Below are 7,324 nucleotides of genomic sequence, written 5' to 3' on the forward strand. Positions count from 1 at the left end.
CAGCCTGGTCTGTACTTGTTAACAGGAGAGACTGCTTCTACAGGCATGGGATACACTTCAATAGAAATGGTTCAAGAATATTTGCAGATGCTACCGAGGCAGTGTTAGGTGGGTCGGAAAACTGCTAGATTGGGAGGATACAAGGACTAATAGATTAACAGTAGCCACTGGCAGAGGTGAAAGTGATTCTTGCACTGCTTCTATCGGAATGAGCAGCAGTCTGGAAAACAAGATGCAGGATATTTCAGAGACAGCTGGGAGTAATTGCGGTACAAGTAAACACATGGATTGTGTTAGGGTAGCTAAGAATAGGAACAGGTGCATGCATACTTGCGTGTACACCAATGCTAGGAGTTTGGTAAATAAATTTGATGACTTTGAGGTATTGCTCAAAACATCACAGGCAGATATTGTTGGGATATCAGAGACGTGGTGTCACACAGATATAAGGAATGCAGAACTGGAATTTGGGAAGTACAATGTGTACAGAAAGGATAGACAGGACAGGAAGGGAGGAGGGGTTATGCTATTAGTTAAGAAACACATAATATCCAAGGAAGTGAAGCCAGTCCACATCGCTGGACAGTGCAGTGTCGAGTCAGTTTAGTGTGACATAAGCATTGGGAGATCAAAATTGAGAGTAGGAGTGTGCTATAGGCCTAATGACTCTGATGAGTATAATAAGAAACTGTACGGGGAAATAGTGTGGGCCAGTAAATCAGAGAGACTTATAATGGGGGATTTTAATTTCCCAGATATTGACTGGGATTTGTGGGTTGCTCACTCACACACTAGCAAAGCTTTTGTGGATTTATTGGATGATTGTTTTCTACATCAGCATGTTCGGGAGGCAACTAGAGGGAGTAATACTCTTGATTTGATGATCAGTAGTGATTATTCATGCGTTAAGAATCTGCAGATAACGGAACCACTAGGTGGCAGTGATCACAGTGTGCTGAAGTGGGATTTACTCAAAGAGGTAACTACCATCAGGGGTAAAGGGAAGGGTTTTTGCTTTCGTAAAGTCGACTACGATGGTCTGAGACAGTATTTAGATTCTATACAGTGGGACCATCTGATGATGTTACCAACAGCAAATTCAAAACAGGAAGCATTCAAAGAACTTATCTTGGAAGCTACTAGGCTTTACATACCAACTAAGAAATATTGTTCAAGGTTTAAGCCTAAAGGGATATCAGATGAAATAATGAGACATATGGCAGAGAAGAAAAATGCATGGGATACATATAAATTAAGGGGTGACATGGAAGCCTATGATAGATATAAGCTGGTCTGTAACCAAGTCACAAGGGAGATTAGGCAGGCAAAGGTAGATTATGAGAAATCCTTGGCAAAGGATGCAATGAAAAACAGAAAACAGTTCTTTACCTATGTAAACTCTAAAAGGAAAGGGATGAATCAGATTGGTCCACTGGATATTAATGGTTCAACAGTTGAGGATCCTGCTCAGGTGACTAACAAACTAAAAGAGTATTTTGGATCTACATTCACACATGGGGAGTTATTCAGGAAGGGAAATGCCAGAGGTGAAGTAAACTCTGGCAGTGAGCTAGATGATTTTGTTATAACTGAGAGGAAAGGGCTGGAGAATTTGATGAGGATAAAAATAAAAAAGGCGCCCGGGGTGGATGGGATCTATCCAGTTATATTAAAGGAAGCACCAAAGGAAGTAAGCAAACCCTTAGCCATAATTATGAGAGCTTCCTTGGACTCAGGGGAGGTACCATAGACTGGAGATGTACAAATGTGACCCCAATTCACAAAGGAGGATCAAACGCTGACACAAGTAACTATAGACCTGTGAGTTTAACTTTTGTTCCAGGAAAATTAATGGAGGCACTGGTTAAAGAAGTACTGGTTAAAGAAGTAAGTCACAAAAGAAATGGATGCATGGAATAATTTTGATATTATATATTTGGATCTTAGAAAGGCTTTTGATACTGTTGCACATGGAAGACTGCTGCACAAATTGGAGCAGTGTGGCATTGGAGGCAAATTGCTGCTATGGATAAAGAGGTGGTTGAGGGGGAGAAGACAGAGAGTGGTACTCAATGGACACTGCTCATCGTGGACTAATGTTATTAGTGGAGTTCCTCAGGGTTCAGTGTTGGGTCCATTATTGTTTTCTGTCTTTATAAATGATATTGATGGTGGTATATCAAGCTTAATGTCCAAGTTTGCAGAGGATACAAAGGTTCGCGGGGTTGTTAAGGACACTACTGACGCTATGCTGCTGTAACAGGATCTGGAAAGGTTGGGCAGATGGGCTGAGAGGTGGCAAATGAATTTTAACATTGACAAATGTAAAATACTGCATATGGGAAACAGCAACCCCAGAGCAACGTATCAACTCTGTGGTACTACATTGACAGTGGTAGAGAATGAAAAGGACCTGGGGGTAATTGTGCAGGCAGATATGAAGTACTCTGAGCAGTGCAGACGGGCTTGTCAATGTTATACAGGAATTTTTCTAGCAAGGATAAGGAGGTGATTATTCCCTTGTATAAGGCAATGGTCAGGCCACACCTAGAGTACTGTATACAGGTCTGCAGGCCTCATTTCAAGAAGCATGTAGAGCTGCTGGAACGAGTACAGAGAAGGGCAACAAGATTAGTGAATGGAAGAAAGGGTTGCTCTTACGGAGAAAGGCTTAAGTTTTGCAAATTAGTGTCTGGAGACTAGGCACCGGCGAGGTGATCTGATAGAGGTGTATAAAGCCTTGAATGGTTTTAGCATGCTCAATGCCGATGGGATTCTTCCTCTTGCTCGGAATAATCATCTGAGAGGGTATAAATTCAGATTGGGGAAAGACAGATGTAGGATGGATGTGCAGATATTTGCCTTTAGCCAGCGGGTAGTTGGTTAGTGGAACAGACTTCCATCCCTTGTTGTGGAAGTTGATAGCCTAAATAAATTTAAGGCTCAGCTGGACAGATATTTCGAACGAACGGAGGGGTGAAATGGTAGTGTTTTTTTTTTTGGCTGTTGCTGCATAAGCTTGCTTTCTTGCATCATATACCTCTACTAATGCTAATGCTAATGCTAATATTACATAATTGTGCTATCACGTGTTGATGCGTGTAAAAGCTACTGTTCCGAAGTCTTTTCTGTAATAATGTAGGGCGCCTGCTGGGCAGCGTTTAATACGGATATCAAGACTCCCAGGCAGGTTTCCAGCACTAAAATGAGAAACCAGAAAGACTAGGATTTTATATGAGCGTCTAGCGTTAAATTAGGACAAGATTCTGTGCTCTAAAACTCACCCAGATGGACGTTGGGCAAGAATGCAGCAACGAGAATTGCGTTGTGATGATTAACTCTAAGGCCCTTTGTGTATTGGCCTTTGAGCCCGCCTTTAATGATAGTCTATTTAAATATATATATATATGCTATCAAAAGTGTGTATTTCGGAATAGTCCTGAAGAAAGATAGATCAACAAACAAGGTATAGTTTATTATACATACATGGACTTGTGTATTTATTTACAGTAAAAGAATTAATAAGTAAAACAGGGAATTAGAATTATATTATGTTGTAAGTGTTAGCTTTACTCAGGATAGCTTTACATTTTCTAGTTAATGGATAGTAGTAACATGGCACCTTTCTGCCATTCTGTCGACATTCTTCATGTAGTTTCGGTAAACAATCGTTGTTAATATACAATAAGTAGAAGAGCATCCAGCTATTCGAATTTATAGGTGAATATGTAAGATTGACATATAGTTATGTTTACCGTTACTGGAAACGCAGTATCCAGTAGTTGGTACAATAGATGACACATTCTGGCCTTAATATAGAAAATACATATGTGAATTTAGCTGGGAGGAGAGAGGTTAGTATGTGATATTAGGTGGGGAATATAATAGTAGCTGTGGTCGTTCAGTAATTCCAGATAACCGGTCGCTAAACTAAAGGACGAACTTACCCAAAAACTTTCCTCGCGACTTGCCAGGTACGACTTCTTCTTCGCTATATCTCATCATGGACGTTTTTAACTCTGTTTCCATCTTCATCCCACCAAAAGACCCTCGGTTTTCCCATAGTCCCAATATATACATCCCTTTCCCCTTTGGATGGCCCCTTTCTTGATTGGTTAGGAGCTTATTCCTGTGGGGAAAAGCAAATCTAGGATCACCTGTCCTAGTAATTAGACACGTTTAATTTGAGAAATCTACCGTGAGAAAGGAGTAAATTATTAATTGATATACGATGATACTTCCGGGTTATACCAAGGTATTCTCTTCATACAAAGTCTATTTACCTCTGTCCAACATTTTCCGACAAGAGTCAATTCGCAGTAATCAGTTCGAATTTCTCTCAAGAATACCTTCCTCATTCCGATTTACTCACTGGCCCCCACAGATTTTGCCACTGTATATCTGAGTAATGCAAACGCAGCACTACTTAGCTGATCCTATCGAATGTCGGCTTCATGTAGTGGATTGACCGAACTATGGGAGTGAGATGGAAATTCGATTACTGCTTTCCTAAGAATAGAATCGGACAAAACAACTTTCAACACGGCCTTATTACTCTACACATATAGTGACTGGCAAAAGTAATGTGTGGCTATTTATGAGAATATTTTACGATATAAAAATGTTCACATTTTAATACTACCAATGTTGCATGTAAACTTCTGTGTGGGCCTTGAAATGTTTTCCACAGAAAATTATAATATAAAAAGTCTTCTGTAGGTACGTTAAGTATTTATATGTAAGTCTGAGAGATATTTTGGAATGTTGTCATGGATGACGCTAAGCATTTCGGTTTCCCTTCTGGCAATCTAACTGAATACGAAAAATATTCTTGTTGACATCAGCCAGACAGGAAATGGACTTAATTTTTTTTAAAGTTAAACAAAGTCCGCCTATATAGAAAAAAGAATAATAGGAAAAGAAGGAAAACATTAAAAACAGGTGAAATAATGTCTAATTGCAGTTTTAAGGTTCCCAAAATGAAAAACTAGACTGAAAGGAGGAAAATTTTCAGAAGTGAAAACTTTGGAATACCAATGAAAGTGAATATTTGGGAAAGAATAGAAAAGGAATGTGGCCACCGAAGAAAGCTACAAGACACGCTAATGGATGAAGAAGAACAAATGTAGTGTTTCGATAACTCCTCAACCCAACAGTCTGGGTTCAGTGGCTGTAGCCCCGACACTACGTAAAACCAGTAAGCAAATTCAGTTCTAACCAACCAAGTGCTCGAAGTGGTGAAAAGTGAAATAGAAACCGCGCGAATGGAATATAAATATCTAAGCACGTTGACTCTAGTGAGGATAAAATATTTGATATTTCAAATTTAAAATAGTAAAGTTTACCACATAATGACAAAGTACGAATATTTTAAATTAAATTAATTTTGAGAGAAAGGAATTCAGGTATAAATTCAAAAGTGCGAATTAGGAAGTGGAATTACGAAATTTAAGAGTTCATGCACCAACATAAAAATGAAAAAAAAAAAAAATTATTTTCCCAAAAATTCCATTTTTCATTTCACCCTGCAAAGAAATCGTTTCACTAGTTTTTTAAGTGCTTTCCTGCTTTTCCTATTATTCTTTTTATGCATAGCTGGAGTTTATTTTACTACTTAAACATTTTTTAAGTTACATTCTGGTCGATGTCGACAAGAATAGTTTTCGTATTTCCCTCCCGATTTTTATATATGTGGGAAGGTGATAAAAGATGTAGGAAACAGAACAGAACATTTTCCAGCATTTTTAAAATGAGTTTAGGTATGCAGACAATGACAGAAAACAAAAAGAAATTTATTATACAGTTAACCCTCGTATAACATGGTAGTTAGGGGTCCTATGAAATGTCGTGTTGTGCTGAACCGTGTTATACACGACTAAGAAAAAGTACTATAAGGGGTTACATTCCAAAAGCTAACAAAAATACACTATTTCGTTAATAAAATATTAACAAAACTAACAAAAATACACCATTCTAGATTTCACGTATCTTCTACTCTCTTTAAGAAATCAGTAATCTGGGTTTGTTTGCTTTTGCTTGATAAATCTTTGCGTTCATCTTATGGAACTAAGCATTTTTGAAGTTCCCTTTTGAATTTTGGGCTACTTTTATTCAAGAATCTGCATAAAAAAAATTAAAAAAAAAAAGATTCTAATTGCTCGGCTAACTTTGTGCCTTCTCGTATGCTTTTTTGTGTAAAATTTGGAAGTTTAGAATCTTCATCTGTGGTATCATCCTCTGAATTGATTTGGTTTTACCTCCGATGCCATTTCCACCAAGTCTGCTTCGCCAGCCTCTTTTTCTGTCAGTAATTCTTGAACGTCTTCAGTAATCATATCTTTTTTTATTTATTTTGGAGCATAGGCGACTAAGGCCATGTTACTCTGTGTATATCTATAAATTGCGTGTATTTTGAGTTAGATTTTCGGTTTTGCTGGACAAAAAACCTGAGTTTCCAGGAGAAAAAACCATGCTACCCTAGGCTAAGACCAACTCAGCCACGTTCTGAAAAAATACCCATAAAAATTCCTCTCGTCATCGACCTCAGGTCTTTGCCACCCCGTGTGGGGAGGAGGGCGATTGCGATTCTCTCAACCTTGCTACCCACGAGGGCTTCAGTAGTCATATCATCAAAACCTTCCCCTCCTATCGACTTAGCAAGTTCTACAATCGCACCGGTTCGACCATATTTTCTGAATTAACTGGCTGGCCATACATTTTTCCACACGCATTTAACGTTGACGGTTTTACTTCTTTGAGCGATAAAGCTGATTCTGACACAGTCCACAATTGAGAAATTTTTCCATGCCTCCATTACTTCAATCATCATCATCATCAGCCATTTTCAATCCACTGCAGGATGAAGGCCTCTCCAGCAACTTTCCAGTTCCTTCTGTTTTGAGCACTGGCCATCCATTTACTACTCAAAAACTCACGAATTTCATCTATCCATCTCCGCCTTTGTGTTCCAGGTTTTCTTCTAGCTCCTCTTGGGTACCAGTCTGTTATTTTCTTAGTCCATCTGTCATCATGTCTTCGAGCTATGTGTCCTGCCCAAGACCATTTTAGTTCTTTAGTTTTGATAAGAATGTCCTTTACTTGAGTTTGCTGCCTAATCCATGTGTTTCTCTTCTTATCTAACAGTCTGATTCCCAATATAATTCGTTCCATTCTTCGCTGTGTAGTTCTTAGCATCTCTTCCATTCTTTTGGTGAGTGCCCAAGTTTCACTTCCATAAGTCATGGTGGGGAGTATACATTGATTCATTATTTTACGTTTCAGACAAACTGGGATATTGCTCTTCAGTATGTGACTATATTTCCGG

This window comes from Mastigoproctus giganteus, chromosome 3, assembly GCF_048544385.1.
Source record: "Mastigoproctus giganteus isolate SK-2022 chromosome 3, ASM4854438v1, whole genome shotgun sequence".
NCBI classification, from domain to species: Eukaryota; Metazoa; Arthropoda; class Arachnida; order Uropygi; family Thelyphonidae; genus Mastigoproctus; species Mastigoproctus giganteus.